The following is a 23045-nucleotide window of genomic DNA, read 5'->3' as shown; positions in this document are numbered from 1 at the left end:
ACCCTGTCGGACCTCAGACAGTGGCAGGAAGCCCTGGGGCTAGCTTATGAGAGGGCAGGGGGAACCTGTAACTGCCCAGATGTTGTTGGTCTCTGACTCCTGTTCATACCAAGCCAGAGCCTTGCCAATAGTCAGGATGATGGGAATTGTAGTCCAACAACACCTGGAGGGCCACAGGTTCCCCATCCCTGCTGGAGAACAATACTGAGTTAGATGGAACCACTTTGCATATAGCCATTTTAGAGATGCTGAGTTCCTTGACACATGTCTAGCTCAGTAACTTGGGATGTGGGCACTTGTGGGTACAACCCCTGTAAAGCACCCACCACTCTCTTTTTGGGGGGTGTAAGAATGAAGTTACCTTTAATACAAGGAGAAAAGTTCCTACTACTTCAGGCACACTGGACTAGGCATTCCTGATACCCACGGGGGAATTTATAACGCTTCTTTACAACAATAATATACCATTTTTATAAGGCAGCTTCTTGTATCCAGGACTACAGAATTCAAACCTCTCAGGACCTGTGAAGTCAGAGAGACAGACACCCCTGTCTCTTTCAGGCAACCTGTTTCTCGTTCATTTGTCCTGATTTCTTTGGCGGAAGTTATTTGATACCAGCTTTCCATCCAGTCTGATATGTTTGTGGGAAGGTTAGGTGACATTGCACATAGCAAGTGCCATTGCCCACTATTCTGTGCATTTCCCACAAAAAAGGCCATTTTCATAGGAGGCTGGAAGAAGCTTTGTTGTGCAAGAGTTTTGGACTCGAACTTGTAAGGATGCAGCCTGAAATTTTCCAGGATGTGCTTGAGCCCAACCCAGAAATAGCAGCAGTCCACTTTGGTGTTTGGAGAGGGGTCATAGCTTAGTGGTGGAGCACAATACCATGTACTCAGAAGGTCCTAGGTTCCATTCCTAGCATCTTCATTTAAAGGGACCAGGTTGGAGGTCATGGGAAATACTTTCTGCTTGACTGTTACTTTGACACTTAATATTGGGCTAACTAAGTAGCCTGAATTGATATTAGGTAGCTTCCTGTGTTGCGTCCCTGCTAGAGTAGTTTACCTAAAGCCCTGAAGATCTTGGTGAACTACAACTCCTGTCATTCCTGGTCATTAGCCCTGCTTGCTGGGGGAGTTGTAGTTTCCTAAATAATAATAATTTAAAAAAAAAAATCAGAGGGGAACCACAGGAAGCGATTACAATAAAACCAATCACCAGAGCACAATAATAACAATTTTGACAACCATTCACATTAGTTAATATAATCAAATTCATATTTTTAATATATTTTAAAGCATATCTTCCCACAGTTCTCTGTGATTTTGGTGGTCTCCCCCCTCCTGTTTATTGAGAAAACCAATAAAATCAGATCAAGTTTCATAAAATGAATCTATTCCCTTTTGCTCTCTTTATGCATGGACTTGAGCAGCTACTATTGCTGCAAATATAATTGTTCATATTTTATTATACCATGCTTCTAGATCTTTAGAGTTCTTTTTTAAAAACAACAATCTTAAATGGGATTTTTGTCATTTTGGCCACTGAATAATGATAGCAATGCTAATTTTGTACCCATCTATATTTCCTTCTTTAATATAATACCACATTTTTCAAAGATATCGTTCTAAAATTCGTTCATATGTCCATACATGCTTCCTACATTGTATTTCTGCCTGGGTAGTTTACCTAAAGCAGGTGTGAGGACCTTTGATGCTCCAGACATTGCCAAATTACAATTCCCATCATCCCTGGCTACTGGGCATGCTTCCTGGGGCTGATAGGAATTTCAGTTCAGCAACATTTGGAGGGCCAAAGGTTCCCCCCCTCCTGGCCTAAAGCAGCAGGTGGCACAGGCTGCTGATGTTTATGTTATAGTGTATGGGGGAAATTGGTCCACCAATTGCTGCCCACTCCCTCTTTTGCAATCAGGCATCGTGAGCACTTTAGCTCAGAAGCGGACAATCTTGGAGTGCAGGAGCTCATTGTCATAGCTCCCCTCGCTCCCCTGTCCCCACTCCAAAGGAGAGCTGAGCTGTCCTGATCCGCTGTTATTTTTAACTGATAGCTATGTGAAATGAGCTGTCCTTTTCCAGGACAAATAATCTCTTTGAGGCAAGGGTGGAAGCTTATAAGACTGTCCAAAAAGTGGGGGGGGGGGGCAGGGCACAACAGCCTTTCAGAGAGGCCAAAGTGCCAATGGGTAATGGTCCCTAGAGACATCATTTTTATTGGGAATTATTCGTGATTTGAGCTATACATGATTCACTAACAATACGGTTAGTGCCTGCAAATGTTTGGGAGTGTTCATACTGCCTCATTTCCCTGATATTGCCCTGGTGAAATCCTGTCCAGTATGGTTGGGGTTTTTTTTGCCCAATAGAGCGAGAGTGCCCCTCTTGATATCAATAAAGCAGTAACATAGCATAACAACCAGTGCTGCATTATCCAGTAGGCAGAGTCAAGCACCAGCCAAGCAGAGGCACAAAATGCAGAAGAATTTTTGAGAAAGAATCTGACATTCTATATTAAAAAATAAATAAATGAAACAAACAAACCAAAAACCTTCAAAGCATCAAAGTAGTCAGCATGGGAAAGAACAAAACTTTGCTAGACTTCCGTACCCACCACCAAACTCTTCCTCCATTTCTCTGTTCTCTTTTTATTACTTATCCCCACCTAAACCACAGGGCGCCCTACTGAGGTTGACAGAAGTAATGCAAGGAAAGCATATCTTGCCTTGTGCTGCATGCAACATACATGCATGTACATTTCAGCATGTGTCATTTCAAAAAGTTTCATTTTACAGTTTAGTATTTTTTTTTTACTTTTATTTTGAATTACATATGGGTAGCACTGCAGTCTTAAAGCATCTAAAGGTTTTAATCCTGCCCTGGAAACATTTAATAAAGCAGAATGATGTGCAGATGCTTCAGTATCAATCTATCAAAATTGTGCCAGTGATATGTTGCAGAATGCACCTGCAGCCCCCTCTCCCCATACCAAAGACATTGGGGGAGAGAAAAAGAATCATAGAATTCTGGAGTTGGAAGGGGCCACAAAGGTCACCTGGCCCAAACCCCTACAATGCAGGAATCTTTTTCCCTAATGCAGGGCTTGAAGCATATATACGTGCTTATATAGGTGAGCTAGAGCTGGAAGGGCAACACAGAGTAGGCATTTGAAAATACTAGTGGAATGGAGAGAACCAATGGGACACACTTATTACTGGATACAAGCGCAGGGAAGGGCTCACTGGAGGTAGTGTCACTCTGTATGTCAAGAAAGGCATTGAGCTCATCAAGCTTGCAGTCTGAAAAAGGGGCAGACTCTTTCACAGAACTGCTGTAGGTGGTGATACCAGGTCCCAAGAGCAACTGAGTACTGGGGATCAACTATTGCCCCCCCCACACACACCCTGACCAAAATGTCCAGGATTATATAGAGAATGAAATCAAGGGGCAGCCAAAGTAGGAACTGCTGTAGTAATGGGTGACTTCAATTACCCTCAAGTGGGTACATGTGTGCTCTGGTTAATACAAAGATGTAAAATTTCTTCATATCTAAGTAGACTGTGACCTGGTCATTGAACCAACCAGAAGGGTGATGACCCTGGACTTTATTTCGAGTGGTGACCAGGACTTGGTATGAGATTTCTTTATTATTAATTAAATTTCTATACCGCCTTTCATTTGAAGATCACAGAGCAGTTTGCAATATAAAAACACAAACATGCATACCATAATAACAAACAAAAACAATAACCAACCCACCCCTAGTTTAAAAGCTCACAGACTGTTTTATTAGCCAAAGGCTAATGTGTTGAAAACAGTGACTACAGAGTAAAAAGGAGGCTGTCAGGGAAAGTGAAGAGGGTCAAATATGTTTGCCAGCGGGGGGTGTGGGGGTGTGGTCATCATACTCACAAGAAGAGAAGCTCAGTTTGCAGATCGGGAAAGGTGGCATCAGAATCAGCAGGATGCCTGTGTGGTTAATGAGAAGAGTCAAGGAAGCCATTAGAGGGAAGAAGACTTCCTTTAGAAAGCGGAATCAGGAGAATAAAGAAGAACACAAACTCTGGTAAAAGCAACACAAGCAGAAAGCAACACATGCAAAAAGAAAAGAAAAAGAAAGAATTTGAGGAGTACACTGCTAAAAACAAAGACCAAAATAAATAAATAAAATTTAACATATATCAGAAGCAGGAAACATAAATCAGAAGTAGGAAGTGGTTGGACCTTTGGACAACAAAGGAGTCAAAGGTGTGCTAAAGGAAGGAAAGGAGATTACAGAGAAACTGATTGAATTGGTCAGTCCGCCAGGTGCTGTTGGATGTTGGATTCTAAGAACATCTGGAGGCCAAAAGTTCCCCATTCCTATCTAAATAATAAATTACACATGGCAGCCTTGGACACAAACCTTATTTCACATTATTGCCTTGGATGGATTTCCAGGATCTACAATTCCTAAATTATGCATGTGTTTTTTAAGGAAGGCCCCAGGAAAGTCCACAGCATTTTTGTGCAAATCTTAATATGTACATGTTTGCATGCAATGTTGCCTAACATGCATATTTTTGCAAAGCAATTTCCCTTAATATAATGCAGTTTTGAATGTTATTTTCACTACTATATGCATTCTCATGCACACTTCACCTCAGGTGGTGCATTATTATTTTTTTGCACACACTACTTAGCTGGAGAATGACATTGGAAAATGTGAGTTTTAAAAAGTGGCCTTGTTTTCTGCTCATGCATTGTTTTGGAAAGTGTGGTTTACATAGACTAGCCTTTAAATGTGAACTGAATCATGTTCCTTTCCTTTCCCTGCTTTGACAAGTGTAGGTCCAATATTTTTTACTATTCAGCATACAAATCGAGACACCATCTCCTACTGCTCCTCTTTTCTTTCCAGCACCGCAAAGCCAAACTTCTGCATTTGATATTCATCACAATGAAAAAGTGAAGACTTTTCATAGGCTATACCACTGCAGTCTGTGGTAGTGGAGGAAAGCATTTTTTAAAAGCTCCCCCTCTTCAAATATCTGAACACAGAGAACTAGCAAGGAGGTAGATTAAGCCCAGCTTGACATGCTGTTTTTCTGTCTGTAGGTATGAGTGTGTGTTTTTGTGCAAAGTAAAAGACAGAGCATTGTTCTCTGTTACAGACATGTACATACACACACCACTAGGGATGGATGAGTCTGTCAGTTTTGGTTTCTCTCACTTTCCCACTCTGATGTTCAGTTCTCCATACTTCCACATCACTTTGCTTATTTTTTAAGGCCTCCTTAAAATTCATTAACATTTTAATGTGACTTTCTCCTAATATACACATGCTTGTTTACCATTTTACCTAATATGCAGTTTTTGCAAAACTATGTTCTCCAACATAATGCATTTTGTATATTATTTTCAACAGTAGATGCATTTTCACTCTGGTATATGCATTTTCACACACATTACTTGGTTGGAGAACTGCATTGCAAAATTCAGAGAAGTGCAAATTTCAAAGGACTGCTGTGTGTAAATGTGAACTGAAACCATATTTCCCCTCCATGCTTACCCCCCACCCAGTTCCCACACTCCATCTGGCTTCACGAGCATTTTTACCTGTTGATTTCACCTAGGAACAAAGTTGTGATCAAGCTAGAAGGAAGCTCTGCTGTGAACCAGAAAGGGAATTGTTTTGTAACCATCTTGGCCAGGGAGCTGATAACGCTTTGCTCTTTCTCTCTGTGCAGATACCATCCTGTGTCAGGCTCAGGATGGGGGTGAATGAAGAAGCTGGCAGGAGGGAATTCTCATTGCAGTTAACGCTACAAGCTAATTGAAAGAAAATGACACCTTGCTTGCAGTTTAGTTATCTATAGCACACCTTGCCTGAAATAACTGTCTGCTGCACATCATATGCCAAGGTGATGCTGCTGATTCATAGTGAAATAAAATAAAATAGGCCACTTCAACAGGGACCTAAAAACCCTTTATTTTTAAATCAGGGCTTCAGAAGGGTTAATTAGCAAGAGGTCCTGCTACCTTCAAGATCAGTTCATGCATTCTTAATTTGGCACCAAGGCATATTTGTTCACTCTATGTTTCATTTGCCTTGTGTCCTTGGGTGTATGTTCAAGACTTGGTGCCTCTCTCACCCCTTCAAGCAAGATCCCCTTTCTGTTCCTACAAGCTGCAATGAAAATAGGAGCCTGCCTTGCAGTGAGCACGGCTATTGATCCACCTAGCTTAGCAATGTCCATACTGATCAGCTGTGCCTCCCCAGAATTTTAGAGGGGTTCTCTCCCAGCCCGACCTGAAGATTGATCCTAGCACCTTCTCCATGTAAGCACTGAGCCATAGCACTTCCCCTGTGTGTGGGGAGCAGAGCTGGATTGCTTCTTTCTTTACCCAAACTGGACAAGATGCCCAATTGTAGTTTTTAACTCAGCACCCCACTAAGCCAGAAAACCGCTGTTTTTTGTATGGTGGTCTGACCTGTTACTTTTTGCCATAGGAGTCAACTCCTAGGGGCCATGGGGGCTTTGGTCCCCTACAATAAAATACTTGTGGGGGCTGGGCCCCCACAAAGTTGATGGGCATTGCCATTCAAATGGTGTGTGCGCACTGCATCATGTGATTGATTATGTGGGATGGGGCTTACCTGGACCCCCACAATATTTTATTTAACTTGACACCCCTGCTTTAAATATCTTTAGCAAACCAAAGATGTTGTGTTCCATTCCCGATCTTTTCCTTTGGTTCCACTGATATAGGTAAAGGTAAAGGGACCCCTGACCATTAGGTCCAGTCGTGGAAGACTCTGGGGTTGTAGCTCTCATCTCGCTCTATAGGCCGAGGGAGCTGGCATACAGCTTCCGTGTCATGTGGCCAGCATGACTAAGCCACTTCTGGTGAACCAGAGCAGCGCACAGAAACGGCGTTTACCTTCCCGCCGGAGTGGTACCTATTTATCTACTTGCACTTTGATGTGCTTTCGAACTGCTAGGTTGGCAGGAACAGGGACCGAGCAATGGGAGCTCACCCCGTCGCGGGGATTCGAACCACGACCTTCTGATTGGCAAGTCCTAGGCTCTGTGGTTTAGACCACAGTGCCACCCACGTCTGATATAAATAGGTATAGTTACCTAAAGATGCTTTCACCTGTTCCATCTCAATGCTGGTGTTGGCTGGTGGCCAATGTATTGTAGAGGGAACGCAGAGGGACATAGCTCTGGAATTTTCTTTTTAGAGCAGGGCTGATGGTGTCATTTGCCTGGGTACCAGTCTAATTGATGGGACCCCCTCGCTCTGGCAAGTGAATGAGGAGATAATGAGGCTTTCAAATTTTTATGTTGCCTGTGACAAATTAGTATAGAGAAAATCTGATAAAGTGGAAAGCATTCAAGCAGAAGCTGGATACTTCTTCCCACTTTTTTGATGGGGTTCCTATTTCATTTTAGCACTCAAATTTTGCTTTGTAAGATTGCATGTCTAATTAAAGGTTGCACTTGCCTGAATTTGGCAATGTTGTTCTCCAGCCAAGTAGTATGTAAAAAGAAAATGCACACACTAGGGTAAAGTGTGCATAAAATGCACATATTATTGAAAATAATATACAAAAAATACTTCTTATTAATCGGAAAGTGCTTTGCATAAATGTGTATATTGGGATAAATTAGCACTAAAATGCTTATGAATTTTCATGCAGACTTAAAATAAAATAGCAAAATGATGTGGAAATGTGAAGAAGTGAATCTTAGAGTGGAAACTATGAGAAAAACCAGAATTGACAGATACACTGTTTACAAGTTGCACCTATGCAATTAGAAGTATGCACTTCTCAGTTCAATGGAGCTGGCTCTGAGGACACTGTGCATAAGATTGCAGTCATGCTAATCCTTATAAATTGGGTGTTAGTCTGTGTATGTGTGTGCTGGTGCTCTTTATGGAGTGAGATATAATAATGGATCAACACAGCTGTTATTTTGTGACTCTCCTTGACAGAGGGGCTATGAGGGTTGCCACAATGAGCTCCAGCTCTTCAAAATGTACCACTAACAGACTATTCTGTGAAGGATTCAAAAGCCTACTGGAAAGTTTGTGCAATCAAAATAGATTATTGCCCTAGAGCAAGAATGGAGAACCTGTTACTGGACTACGAGTCGCATCATCCATGATCACTGGCCATGTTGCTTGTGGCTGATGAAAGTCTGCAGAGCCCCATGCTCCCCAGCCCTGACCTAGCACCAAAAAACAACTATTTTACAGTCAATAACGTGATGGGGAAATTAATTGAAAAGTGCAGAATGAATGAATAATTAACTGGAAAATGCATTATCACCCCACAGACAATGAGGAAGAATTCAAGATGAATGCTCATTGTTGCATACTCTCCCTGCAAACAAATCAGAATGAATGTTCAATAAAGACTGGATATAATCTAACCTCCATGTAAGCTTTGTGCAAACAAATCAGAATGAATGTTCAGTAGCTGAGTTCTCTGGCGGAGCCCTAGTTTTTCAGACATTCTCTTGACCAGTCAACAGATTGCCCATCATCCTCTATTAGACTGATTCCATTTACATCCTTCTGCTTCCACCCACATGAGACAATTAGCACCAAGCCTGGCAAAAGCACAAGCACATGACACCCTTGGGTGGCAGGATCCACTGCTATGTGGGCAGGAAGGGTGAAAGTTCAGCAATAGAAGAGGGAAATTTGGCAGCTGCAGCTTATTAAGCAGATGTGAGATAGTGTGAAAACCTAAACCTATCAATACTTCCTTTCTATGCAACTGTTGAAAACAGTCAATATGCAGCCCTCCAGATAGAATCATAAATTTGGAAGCGACCTCAAGAGTCACCTAGTTCAACCCCTGCAATGCAGGAATCACAGCTAAGGAATGTCTGGCGCATGGCCAACCAACCTCTGTTTAAAAACGGCCAATAAAGGAGAGCCCACCACCTTTTGAGGCAGCCCATTTCACTGTTGAACAGTTCTTACCATCAGAAAGTTATTCCTAATGTTTAGTTGGAATCTCCTTTCTTGTAAAATGAATCTATTGACTGGGGTCCTACCCTCTGGAGTGGCAGAAAATAAGCTTGCTCCTATATCTTCCATGTGGCAGCCCTTGGAAATGGCTGTGATATCACCTCTCAGTCATCTCTTCTCCAGGCAAAACATACCCAACCCTCTTAATAGCTCCACAAAGGTATTGGTTTCCAGAACCTTTATTGTGTTGGTTGCCCTCTTCTGAAAATGTACCTGCTTAGCGAAAAGCTTTTTTAAGACTTTATTTTTCAGTTTCTGAAAATTCTCGTAGCCATTTCCGAAGAAACATTCCATGGATATACAGTGTAAATGCTACAGTCAAATGTAAATGATGCAGTCAGGCAGGGTTGCATAGTAGTTTAAAGTTGATTGTATCAGTTAAGTGTTGTCTACTGTCTGTCTTAACAGATTGTCAATGGCCCTGCAGATGTTATAGTACATTGTTGTATTGACCAAAGGCAATGCTGACTGGGGCTGGTGGGAGCTGGAGGGTCTTAAGTTCTGCATCTCTGCTATAACAGTAACCATATCATGAAGCAGGTTCCTTCACTTTTTATAACTGGAAATTGCCCTTCAGATGTTGCTGGACTCTAAGCTTCATTTGGCTCCAGCAAGCATTGCCAGGAAAAAAATGGGACTTGTGTGACAACATCTGGAGGGCAGCCACAGGTTCTCCATTCCTGACTCCACATGTTGCTCTGATCAGTGATAATAATAGGCAAAGCGGAAGCACTTTCCTACAGAAGCACTTCCTGTTGTGGGGATTCAGAGCAACCATCACTATTTTGTTGTCATGGAGACCATCTCACAGAATGATTCCACTACCAACCTATCTGGGCTAGCCTCACTGACAGGAATTGTGCTTTCCTCTAGAAACAGCTGGACCTGTCTCAGACAGAGCACCAATTGCCCTCAAATCTGTACCAGCCTTCCCTAGTTCAATTTGTTTGGATGAGGGGGGGGGTTTTGGGGGGGAAGGGGGTAGTCAAGAATGTGAGGGGCGAAGCTGAAAGAAACTCACACTGGAAAACTTAGCAATTAAAAACATGGCCTAGCATTCCGCTCTGCCCTTTGACCTTCTGAAGGCAGGTTGCAAGGTCACAAGGCTTGGTTGCACTGTATTGATTAGGCCTCTTTCTGCCTAGTGGCCAGCACTGAGGGCTGAAAGAAAGAGAAGCGAAAAAGGAAGAATTAACAGAGGAGGGAGAGAAAGTGGAACGTATCAGTTGATCTCTTGGCCTCCTGAGGGTCAAAGATCATCACACATAAGCCTGGGTAAGCAATTGTCTGTGTGATATCTCAAAATAAATAAATCAATACATTGAGTTCAGTGGAAAAAAGAAACCACTTTGCTGATTCTAAGGAATAAGGCTCTGAAAAGTCCATCTTGGCCAAATTCAGGAAGCTGTGTAGGTTTGGGGTCACTGAAATAGCAGCATCTTTGGTGGCAACCTGGAGCATGACCTTTACAATCAAGAGCATTTCCAAAGACACAGAAAGCTACCTAGGCTTTCCTTATAGTACATCCCCCACAACGGCCTGTTGATGTTTGTTTTTAAATTCTTCTTGCTTTTAACTAGTTTTTAACTTTCTAGAATTGTATTGTATGATTTTATGTTATAAACTGCTGGGGGTTTTTATATAGCAGAATATAAATATGTTTATCAACCAACCAACCAACCAACCAACCAATCAATCAATCAATATAACCTGTTCCTCTCTCACACACAAAAAGGTATGTACATGTGTGTTGCAAGTTACCCAGGTAGTAATATGCTGAGATATGGATGGTGCACATACCCATTGCTATTTAATGTTTATATAATTTAAATGGGTAATTTCACAACCATAGGGCTTAAAAATCTAATATAGTTCTCTGACTGGGCAATAACCCAAATTTCCCCAAAACAACAAAGGCAAAATCTTTACAGAATTCTTTTAAGATTTCAAAGTGAATCCTCACATTGTGGAAGAAAAGTAATTTTCAGTGTCATATAGTAAACACCTTTGTTTGCAAACCCACCACCACCACCAACCCCTGCCCCAAAACCCCACACATTTCCTACATCTTGATGACTGAAAGTGCCATATGTCTCACTTGATACAACGCCAGTGCACACACTGAGGTGCTGCCTCTGGCAACCCCACTTTAAATACCTGAGGGAAGAGGAGAAGTTGTTGGGCATCTGCGAGGTAGGAGGAGAGGACAAATATAAAAGGTCTCTAGCAATTCCACCCAGTTCACTCCCTGGAATATAGTTTATGCAAGTGTCACTGCTCAATGGACAGTGCTCAATGAAGAGGCAATTTAACTCTGCCAAAGCAGCAAAAGTTTAGCTCTGCAAGCTTTGGGAGTGAGACTAGCAGGAAACATGGTGCAGTGGGAAGTTGTGTCGCTGACTACCAAGAGACATTATAGGTGCAAACTGATGCTTTCAGAACTGCAACTTCCTATGCGGCAAGCTAATCACAATAAAAATGGTTGCTCCCTTGGAAAGTCTCCATTCACCAGCATTGAATTTCATCACCCATCTCGCAGCTTGCTTTGATGAGTTATTGCCAGAGAATGAGAGATGGACAGAGGTAAGATGATGCTGGAGTTGGGGCAATAAAAAGTATCGCCTTCCCTCATCTGTGTCTTGTTCTCTGCAACATTGCATTTAAATACTCTAGATGGAAAAGGATATCATAAAGGAACACAGAATGTGCACTCAATATGTTGCATTTGGGAGAGTGTTCCAAAATGTATTCATGCAAATTGACCCCTGGCTGCAGATATCTTTGTTGGGTTAACAACTATCTGAGTAAAAGAATCTTTTGCATGATTTTTCAGAAATAATCCCCAATAAGCTCAGTGAGACAGAGTTAAGGACAGAGTTGCCAATGCGGGCCTCTCCAGATGTTATCGGGCTACAATTCCCATCGTCCCCAACCATTGGCAATGCTGGCAATGGTTGACAGAGTTGTACTCCAACAGTATCAGAAAGGCACCATTTTGGCTAGCCCTAGTACAGCAGCAGCATATCCGACTTTGCTGCTTGAAGTGAAACAGGAAGTCCCACCCCACCCTGCTGCCACCACCTGGCAGCAGTATCCCTTAGCTAGGTTGTGCAGCGGCAGCACAAAGCAGGCATTTTATTTAGAGTCACCTGGTCAGTTTTATTGTACATAGCCAAAGGCCTTTACAATGGACGACAGAGAATAAAAGGAAAACTTTCCTCTAAGATCCTACAACATAGTTTGTAGCAGTTTACAACATAAAAATAAATTTACAACATTAAATTTTAATGTTTATCTGCTAGGAGTTTAACTGTCGACCTGGAAGCCAATTGAGAACTGGCGATATAAATTTTCCTCTGGGCATTGTATACAGGGGGCAAATCAGCAGATACGGTGTGATGTCCTCTAGTTGATTCCATCCATACATATACATTTGTGATCCATATGGGGAATATCTCCACTCTAAATATGCTGAGGGCTTCTGTTGGAATCTTAGTTCTACAAAGGCCCTGCATAGTTATGGGAAGGTCAAAGTCTCAAGGTAATGGGGCCTTGAGTGATTGGTCTTAATTTGGTGGTACCAAATAGGTCATGTGGGCTAAGGGCTAAGTAGTTCTCCATGCGAAGATTATAAACCCTAAGCTTATCTTGGCACTTTTGGCGGCACAAAGCAGTGGTGATGGTAGCATTTTCCAGTTAACTCTCACAAGACTTTAGTGAGAACTTGCTGTTGCCATCGCCTCTTCTCCACAGGTGCTGGTGGGGCAGGTGGGGCACCCGCAGAGGCAACTGCTTTACCCCCAACTCATGGGTGGACTGTATCATAGCAGTGTAAAAGAATGCAGAAGTCAGCCAATGAGGTTTACTCCCAGAAAGAGTGTGCAGGGTTTCAGTCTAAGCTTCCCTTGTCCTCTTTTAAACTTCTCTAATTTTTATGACATCATTACTATCACATCATTACTACAGGTGAGGCAAAATCTCTCACATTTCTAAATCCCTTGTTGAATTCATTTGAAGACGTGAAACAAAACTTTTGTGTGTGTGTGACTCTTATTCTGAGACCGCCCAGTTCCTGGGGGGTGGGGGGAGGAAAGTATCTGGAAATAGAGTATGGATTCCCTGCTTCACTTCCTGGGGATTTGATATGGACTTCAGAAAGAGAGAATTCTAGGTGACTGAACGGTCTTATCCAGTTTCCTGCTGGGTTCATGGTGGAGGAGCAATGTGAGGACAGAGTGGTATTCTTCCACTTTCCCCACCTTTTCTGTTTCCTTCTTCTTGAGCAATTTCCCTCCCATTGGAAGCAATGGGAAGAAATAAAAATCTACTATACCAGATTCAGGAATGGAACGTTTTTCCCCCCTCCGTGCCAGGTGCACAGAAACACAATGGGATAATGGGGTGGCCACAGATCCAGCAGATTCACAACTTTTTTGGGGGGAATGTCCCTGTGACACCTCTAAACATTTCCACCACCAAAGCTCTGACACCAGTGAGGAACTGGTTGTAGACCTTTCCACAGCCAGCCAGAGGAGGCTTTTGATGTAGAATTTGCCTCTCCACGAGTGGACTTCTCTCTCTGCCCTTGGCCCACATGCCTTGACCCACATTTAAAAAAAAACCAACCAAAAGCAACATTTGTTCAAACTTGTCCCAACAGGCATTTTTGTATGAGATTCTGCCTGTTATATACATTTTTTAAACTGTTATTTCCTAATGCACACTTTACCCCAGTATATGCATTTTTGTTCACATTACTTGGCTGGAGAACTGCATCACAAGATTCAGAGATGTTGAAATTTGAAGGATGCCTATGCTTCAGTTCATATCTTGTTTTGGAATGGTGAATTAGATCATCTCGCCTTTAAAGGCAAACTGAACTTAATTTCTCATCCATGCCTAGATTCCAACAGGGCAAACTATGTGCGAACAGAACATTCTACCCTCCTGCTGCATCCTTTTTGCCCGAACTCATGGGGAGCATCATTGTTTTTAAAAAATTCAGAGGTGACTGAGTCACACAAATCATGTTTCTTAGAAAAGGGATGATGAAATTTTGTTGGCTCAGGGGCCATGTTCCTTATTGGCCAACCCTCTAGAGGCTTAATTACAGTTGGTGGGGCAGGGTGAGGAAGAGGCACAGTAGGGTCAGATGGTGCACCCCCCCCCAGGAGTCTCATCCAGCCCATGGGCTGGCAGTTTCTATCCCATCCCTGTCCTAAAAGTTTCCAAACTTTATTTTCCTTTATGTTAATTATAAGCAGTTCTTTTAAGGATACTGATGAATGGGGAGAGAGAAAGGAAGAAGGGTTGGATTGGACCACCTTTGGGGGTGTTTTTTTTTTAAGGGGCAGTAAATCCTTGATCCATAAAACCACAAAGGTGTTTGCTATTCTATATTTCATTTATTAAATTTACTGTTCTTTATTGCATATTTTGTTTGCATTAATAATAATAATAATAATAATAGTAGTAGAAATAATAATAGTAGTAGTAATAATAATAATAGTAATGGTAATAGTAATTTTTTATTATTTATACCCCACCCATCTAGCTGGGTTTCCCCAGCCACTCTGCATGGCTTACTGCACATATAAAAACATAGTAAAACCTCAAACATTAAAAACATCAAGAAGCACTTTTATTTGTTAATGTATTGTTATTATTGTGAGTTGCTTTCAGCTCAGTGTGGTTGTTGGAAAAGCAGAATTCAAGTATAAAATAGGCTCTTCCTGTTGTTGTGCCTTGAAGTGTTGGCCTGAAGTTCAGCAGTAAAAAGTTTTGTAGTTCTACTCATTTTCAATTAAAAGTGCATACAACACACCAAAACAAAAAAAAATCCCAGCAACCCCGGTACATTTCTCCCCAGTGTTATGCCTCTTGTATTTCTTTCACATTTAGAATGTAAATTGGAAGACACACTTATCAGAAAATTTGATTTCCTTGCTTCTCTCTACCCTTCAATTCTTTTCACTGAAGTGGTCAGCCATTTTTAAATTTTGTTTCATAAGGACATAAAAATATCCCACTGGCTCAAGCCAGTGTTCCATCTGGTACATTTAATAAATGTACATTATTTATTTAAATATAGAGATCACATCTAAAATCCTTGGGTGCTGCAAGGACCTGAATGCCCCAAGAAAGCTCATCTCTGAAGCTTGTTTTGGAACATTCATTCTTTTCTTCTTGGTTGCCTGACAATCTCAGCTGGGTCACAATGCCCTATTAATTTCCCGCAATACCCCTGAAATGAGTCATTCCGAAGGATTGTGGGAAATTAAAATGTGGATAGACTCAGCTAGCCATTGTTGCTTGAAGTGCTCTTAGCACTTGTGCCACCTGCTCCAACCAACGATGCCCCAAAACAGAAGAGGGGGCCCCTCAAACCAGGGATGAAAAACATTCATTTAAACTCATGCACGCACAAACCTTTTAAAAAACTTGGCAAAAGTTCTGGGGAGGGAGAGATGGCTTCGCAATGTCTCCAGTTTACAGCTAACCAATTTGTGCACAACAGGCTTCTGCTTTATTTATATTTTTTATTTATTTATTTTGCAAAAATTTTATTAGTTTTTACAATATCAACGACAAACAAAAACATAAAACAAACAAAACATAACAGACATAAATCATAACCTTATTGAAAATAACAGTTATTTACTTTGTAAAACGACTTCCTCGTTTCCCCTTAGTTGAATTTCATTGCATATCCTTATAACGGTTTTCCAAATCCCAATTTTAATACCCTTTAAATTAAACATTAACATCTTTAAATCTTCTCCTTCTTGTATTAAACATATTATTTTATCAGTTAACATAGATACAATCCTAAGCCCTTTAAGTATCTGGACGCTATTTCCAGTTATTTTAGCTTAACAAATTTAACTAAATAATCATTAAATTTCTTCCATTCTTTGTGATGTTCCTCCTCCTTCTGGTCGCGGACTCTTCCAGTTAGATCAGCTAGCTCCATACAATCCATCATCTTCATCTGCCATTCTTCTACTGTTGGTAATTCTTGAGTTTTCCACTTTTTAGCTAACAAAATACGAGCCGCAGTTGTGGCATACAAAAATAGATTAACATCTTTCTTGGGCAATTCTGAACCTGTTATTCCAAGAAGAAACAGGCTTCTGCTTTAAACCGCTTTTACCCAAACTTGATCAAGAAAGGGGCAAACCTTACCAAGTCCACTTGCAAAACACAGTGTGTTCACAAATCAAACTATGGATCTCTGTAAACCCTCATGGTAGATGGCCAAGCTCACATTTACAAATTGTGTGGACATTTTTATGGCACAAAGCCATACTACACCTTGAAGAGAAGACCAATAAATAATAAATCGACCTATCTCCCCCTAAATAGGTTCATCATGCCTTCTGTTTCTAAGGTTCAGGAGTGGGTGTCTATTTTTATGTTGGCACCACCCAAAGGAATGTAGAAAGCTGCCTTATGCTGAAGCAGACCATCGGTCCATCTAGCTCAGGGTTGTGTATACTGACTAGGTGCAGCTCTCCAAGGTTTTAGAGAGGTAGTCTCTCCCAGCTCTACTTGGAGAAACTGGGGATTGAACCCAAGCCTTTCTTTTCCTTCTTTCTTTTTTATAAATTTTTATTGATTTTAACATACAAATTATAAAACATACCACACAATTTATCACTTATACAATCTTATTGGACTTCCATCAGCACCTCTGATGATTCTCCGTCTTAACCACTTCTTATGCATTTCTTAACTTTACATCTCTTAACTTATCATCCCCCCTTCTCCATTTTTGCAATACTTCCAATAATACTTCTCACAAAACTTCTTGCAAACCTACAAACATCGTCTGGTCTTCACACATACTTTTCAGATAGTCCGTAAATTTACTCTAGTCTTCGGTAAACTTCTGGTCCCGCCAGTTTTGAATCCTTCCTGTCAGTTTATCTAGTTCTGCACAGTCCATTAACTTCATCCTCCATTCTTCTATCGTCAGCAATTCTTCTTGCTTCCATTTCTGAGCCAATAATATTCTTGCTGCTGTTAGCACATATAAAAAAAGCTTACATTCCTTTCAATTTATATCACTTCCAACAATGCCCAATAGAAATGCTTCTGGTTTCTTTATAAATGTATATTTCAACATTTTTTTCAACTCATTATAAATCATCTCCCAGAAGCATTTCACCTTTTTACATTCCCACCACATGTGGTAAAATGTTTCCTCTTTTTCTTTACATTTCCAACATTTATTACTAACTTTATACATTTTCGCTAACTTAACTGGTGTAATATACCATCTATACATCATTTTCATCACATTTTCTTTTAGGGCATTGCATGCAGTAAATTTTAAGCCCTCTTTCCATAGTTTTACCCGTTCACTCAACTGTATATTATACCCAAAGTCTTTGGCCCAGTGAATCATAACTGACTGAACTTCCTCATGAACCCGAACTTTTCTACATGGAAACTAGATGCTATACCACTGAGCTACAGCTCTTACTTGTATACATAGACTGGTGAGAGTCCTATGTTTTTCAAAAGTGCATTTTTGGGGGGTTAAAATTCCAAAGCGGGACACGCCCCACCTCCACACAGCTCAGTGAAGACTGAGCATGCTCTGTGACCCAAGGAAGCTGACTACAGTGATACCTCGGGTTAAGAACTTAATTCATTCTGGAGGTCCGTTCTTAACCTGAAACTGTTCTTAACCTGAGATACCACTTTAGCAGAAAGGACTGTAAGCTGTTTTTATATGCAATGATGGCAGCAAGAATATTATTGGCACAAAAATGGATGCAAGAAGAATTACTGACGAATGAAGACTGGAGGATGAAATTGATGGACTATGCAGAATTAGACAAACTAACAGGAAGAATTCAAAACCGGTGGGACCAGAGATTCACAGAAGATTGGTGTAAATTTACGGACTATTTGAAAAGTAGTTGTGATGACCAGATTACATTTGTAGGTTTGCAAGAAGTTTTGTGAGGTGAATAATTTGAATTATTGCATAATTGGATGAAAAGGGAGACATTAGTTAAGATAATTAAAGGCAATATGAATTTAAGAAATGCAGAAGAAATGATAAAAATGGGGGATCATCAGAGCTGTTGTTGGAAGTCCAAAAAGATTGTATAAGATGTGAAATTTTGTGGTATGTATGGCAATTAATATGTTTAAAAATGATTTAAAAAAAGAGAGAGAGATACCACTTTGGCTAATGGGGCCTCCTGCTGCTGCCGTGCCGCCGCCGTGTGATTTCTGTTGCTGATCCTGAAGCAAAGTTCTTAACCCGAGGTACTATTTCTGGGTTAGCGGAGTCTGTAACCTGAACTGTCTGTAACCCGAGGTACCACTGTATTTGACAGGATGGTGTGGAGGCAAGAGACACATAGAAAAAGAAACAGAAAAATAGGTGGCTGCGGAATGGAGTCTCTTGGAAGAGCGCATAGCTGACTGGCTGGAACCAAGAGAATTCCCAAGCACTGGAAAAGGCCCACAGTGTGTCATACACCTTCCTCCTTGCTTCCTCGGTTCTCCTTGGGTTGTCCTGGAAACAGAGGCCGTGACACCTTGGCCAGAGTGACAGGGCCATGACAAAGCCTTCTGTCATGGTACCAATTGGATTGAAATGTCCTGCCTTCCCTTCCCCCTCCTTTCCATGGACACAATGTGAGGGGCAAGAGTGCTGGGGGTGGCCCAGCATAGCAGGGGGACTCCAAACACTGACCAACTGTGGAGAGTCCTGACTTTCTTCCCCCCATAGCTGCCTTGTTCCTTTGGCTTTCTCTGGGTCAGGAGGACAAGGTTCACTGACTCCTCTTAGTTGCAAAGCAAAGGTGGATTAAAGAGAGGGCAATGGCCTTTTCTTGTTACTATTGGCAGGCGGAGGCTGGGTCAGCCATCCTCAAAACCCCTCGCTCACTCTGTTGGGTCCGCAAGTGTCATTCAGCATGAAGGTAGCTGTCTATCAAGCCCCAGGGCCTTGTGGGAGCATGTACGGTACAGCAATAGCAAATGGACAGATCAGGAGGCAAAAGTGTTTTTAAAAACCTTGCATTCCCTCCACCCACCCTGTCCTGTGGATAGATGGATAATAAAAACGTTTTAAAAGGGCTCAAATTGTCAACTGCGTAGAGCTAAAAGCATGTCATTTGTCAACAGTGATGACATGGCTACTAACCAATTGGCTCACAACAGTGAATCAGACACACTCCAAAATGTAAGAGGCATGCTAATTCGGAGGCAGGGGGTAGTTGGGGGAAGATATTTACATCTCTTGCAACAATGGACTGCATATTTATTCAGCAATAAGGCCTCCATCTACACTCAGAACAAGAGGACAACCCAGGAGTCAGGTGCAAGGAGCATAGCTCAGTGATACATCCATCTGCTTTGCTTGCAGAAGGGTGCAGGTTCAATCCATGACATGTCCAGGTTGGCTTGGGAGCGACTCCTGCCTGAAACTCTGGAGAGTTACTGCCTGACAGTGTAGACAATACTGAGCTGGCGGGACCAATGGTCTGACTCATTATAAGGCAGCTTCCTGAGTCCATCTCTTCACTTCCACAGTCCCAGGGAAACTGGCAGCTCCTTCTGGCAGGGACAGGGTGGGAAGAAAGCTCCCTGTAGAAACATAGGCACATAGGAAGCTTCTGCCTTATACTGAGTCAGAGCAATAGTCACAGAATCATAGAATAGAATCATAGAATCATAGAGTTGGAAGAGACCACAAGGGCCATCGAGTCCAACCCCCTGCCAAGCAGGAAACACCATCAGAGCACTCCTGACATATGGTTGTCAAGCCTCTGCTTAAAGACCTCCAAAGAAGGAGACTCCACCACACTCCTTGGCAGCTAACTCAACATTGTCTATACAGGCTCTCTAATAATTTGGACAAGGCTATCTCCCAGTGTGACTGGGAGCTGCCAGGGATTGAACCTGGGACCTTCTGCATGCAAAACTGATGCCCTACCACTGAGCTACAGCCCTTCTTCTAAAGGGAAAGGGTATTTTCTCCACCAAAATCCTCTGGCCCATGAATGAGTCCATGCATCTCCTAGATCTAGATTTCTTCTTCTAGCTGCTGCCTGGAAAGCATTTTTTTTTAAAAAAAGAATTTTTGTAGAAAGTGATGAATCAATGCAAGTAACACAGCAGCAGCAGCAGCAGCAGCAGCAACAACAACAACAACAACAACAACAACAACAACAACAACAACAACAACCTGCCTGACCAGCAGGTCTTCCCTCTCTTTCTCTCTGGGGCGGCTGTTTATAGGCACTTTGCTGCATGAGCGACAGAGGAAGGAGCCACGGTGGCTGGAGTCTGAGAGGTCCTTTGTTTCCACATTTCAGCTCCTTCCGATGGTGCTAAACTCTGCTCTCTGGCGCATAAATCTACTCTCCAACACATTTCTCTCTCCTGCCCTCTGACACCCATAGTTCCCTCCTCTCGCATCTCTAACTTGCAGGCCTAATAATAACTTGTCAGTCCGTGGGCTGTTCCGGCTTTAAGTTCTGCCACTGAGCCAGAGGTGAGATAACTGACACATGGACCTGCTTCCTTTGCAGTCAGTCACACACAGCTACAGCATTGTGGGAGACCAGTTGGGCCCCGCTAGATTGCATTTGACCACTAGAGATGCTCAAGGAAGAGGCTTGGACAACTTCTGCATGTAGCCAAGGCACAGAAGGGGCCAATGTGTCTATTCCAGTTCTCTCAGTTTCTCATTTCCCCCATCATGTGTTCTCCACATTTCCACATCAGTTTGTGATTTTTTTAAAGTCCTCATGAAAATTCATCAGCAGCTGAGTGTGAATTTCTACTAATACGTTTGTATGCAATTTTGCCTCATATACACATTTTTGCAAATTGATTTTACTAATAAAATGATTTTGGGAGGAGGGATATGCTCTTTTCACCAGTAGATGCATTTTAATGTAAACTTTACGCCAATACATACAATTTTGTACATACCAGTTGGTTGGAGAACTGCACTGTGAAATTCAGAGAAAAGGCATTTTTGAATGATGGCTGTGTTTTGGTTCACATTTTGTTTTGGCAAGTGCACATTAGGAAAGTTCACATTTATATGCTAATTGAATCAAAATTCGCCATCCTCCTTAAGCCAGACTGGTGGTGTCTATGGACCACTGAGAGATAGGGCTGCCACCTTTGTTCTGGCAAAATACAGAACAGGATGGGATTGGGGGCGATTTTTTTTCTACCTGGTGCTGAAACAACTTCAAAGCAGACCATTACAGGCTAACAGGATGATCCCTCTCAAATTTGACACATACACACACACAATTTGTAAATCTCTCTGTGCTTTGCTACTCAGAGTTTTAAATACATGGGGAGGGCAAGCCTTGTGGGGATTCTCCCCCACTCTCATCTCTCAAATATCATGCAGATAACTATGTTCAGAAGTGGGGCTTCTGGGTTACAATGACACAGAAACGCTTGTTTCTAGAGCTCCAGAACCTGGTACTCTCTGAGACACGAGGCCTGGCACTACCCAGGCTGCAGTTCTGCAGATGGGAACTAGAAGCAACAACATGAAAGCCTTGCCCTGGTTTGCTCCTCCTTGGGGGTGGGATGAAGAGATTGAGCGAGGAGAAAAATGGAAAGAAAAGAAGCAAGAGGCAGTTTCTCCAGCCAAGCTAGCAATGCCTTCCCTGTAGGAGTGAGGACGGGCATTTGGAGAGGATAGTGTCCTGTACTGAAGCATTTTACATTGAAATATGGGATGATTCCTTATTATATAGGACAGGTGGCTGCCTCCCCTGCCTTCCAGCAAGATCAGCACAGCGGGGAGGGGGGACGGGAGAAAGAGTAACCTAGCTCCATCCATCAGTCATTGAAGGGGCAGCTGTGAGCTTGTGCTGCCCCTTCACGCCAGAAAAAAGCCCCACTTTGCTTCATGTTATGGTTCCCCTGGGACTGCAGAGCTGAAGGAGAACACACTCTGGCCTCTGGCGTTGGTCAGTGGACCCAGTGCTCATCACTACTGTGATGGACAAACCATTCAGCCACCATCTTGGAGACCATTAGGCAGTCATGGCAAGGAGGAGAAACAGCTAATCAAAAGAGAGAGAGAGTATAGTAAAGAGAGAATCTGACAAATAGGACCTGGCTACAGAAGTAGTTGTGGGACGCGAGTGGCGCTGTGGGTTAAACCACAGAGCCTAGGACTTGTTGATCAGAAGGTTGGTGGTTCGAATCCCCACAACGGGGTGAGCTCCCGTTCGGTCCCAGCTCCTGCCAACCTAGCAGTTCGAAAGCATGTCAAAGCGCAAGTAGATAAATAGGTACCGCTCTGGCGGGAAGGTAAACAGCATTTCTGTGTGCTGCTCTGGTTCGCCAGAAGTGGCTTAGTCATGCTGGCCACATGACCCGGAAGCTGTATGCTGGCTCCCTTGGCCAATAAAGCGAGATGAGCGCCGCAACCCCAGAGTCAGCCATGACTGGACCTAATGGTCAGGGGTCCCTTTACCTTTACCTTACAGAAGTAGTTAGGTGTGCTTAAGCCTTTGTCAAGCAGAACAAACCTGTTTAATTTCCTCAGGTGGAGGAAAAAGCCCTAGAAAGGGGCTAAAGTTGCTTTTACAGGAGGAGAAAAATCAAACGGCCATTCTAGAAGGAGATAGCTTTAAGAGAAAAAGTTTTCTGGAGAATTGCAAGTAAAGTTTGTGTTTAAACCTGAAGCAATCTTTCTGACAGAAAACAAGTGCTGTGCCTTTAATAGTGGAGGGCTTCAAGCTTTATTTTTCTTTGAATGTTTGCTAATAAAAATAGAATCTTCAATTTCGTTGTGTATCATCTTTAATTTAATTCAATTCATATCAACTTAAGGAAATAAGTTATTGCAGGAATCCCAGATGTCAAGTGCCCTTGCTGTGGGTTTCTATTATGCACCACCCGCATATAGAAAGTCCATTAATTCTTGGTATCTATAGATAGGGAGTGACCAAGGTTATACCATCCCACACTCGGTCACAGTGCCCTGT

The sequence above is a fragment of the Podarcis raffonei genome, chromosome Z (assembly GCF_027172205.1).
Source record: "Podarcis raffonei isolate rPodRaf1 chromosome Z, rPodRaf1.pri, whole genome shotgun sequence".
NCBI lineage: Eukaryota > Metazoa > Chordata > Lepidosauria > Squamata > Lacertidae > Podarcis > Podarcis raffonei.
The sequence above is the reverse complement of the archived record's forward strand: the minus strand, read 5'-3'. Positions refer to the sequence as shown.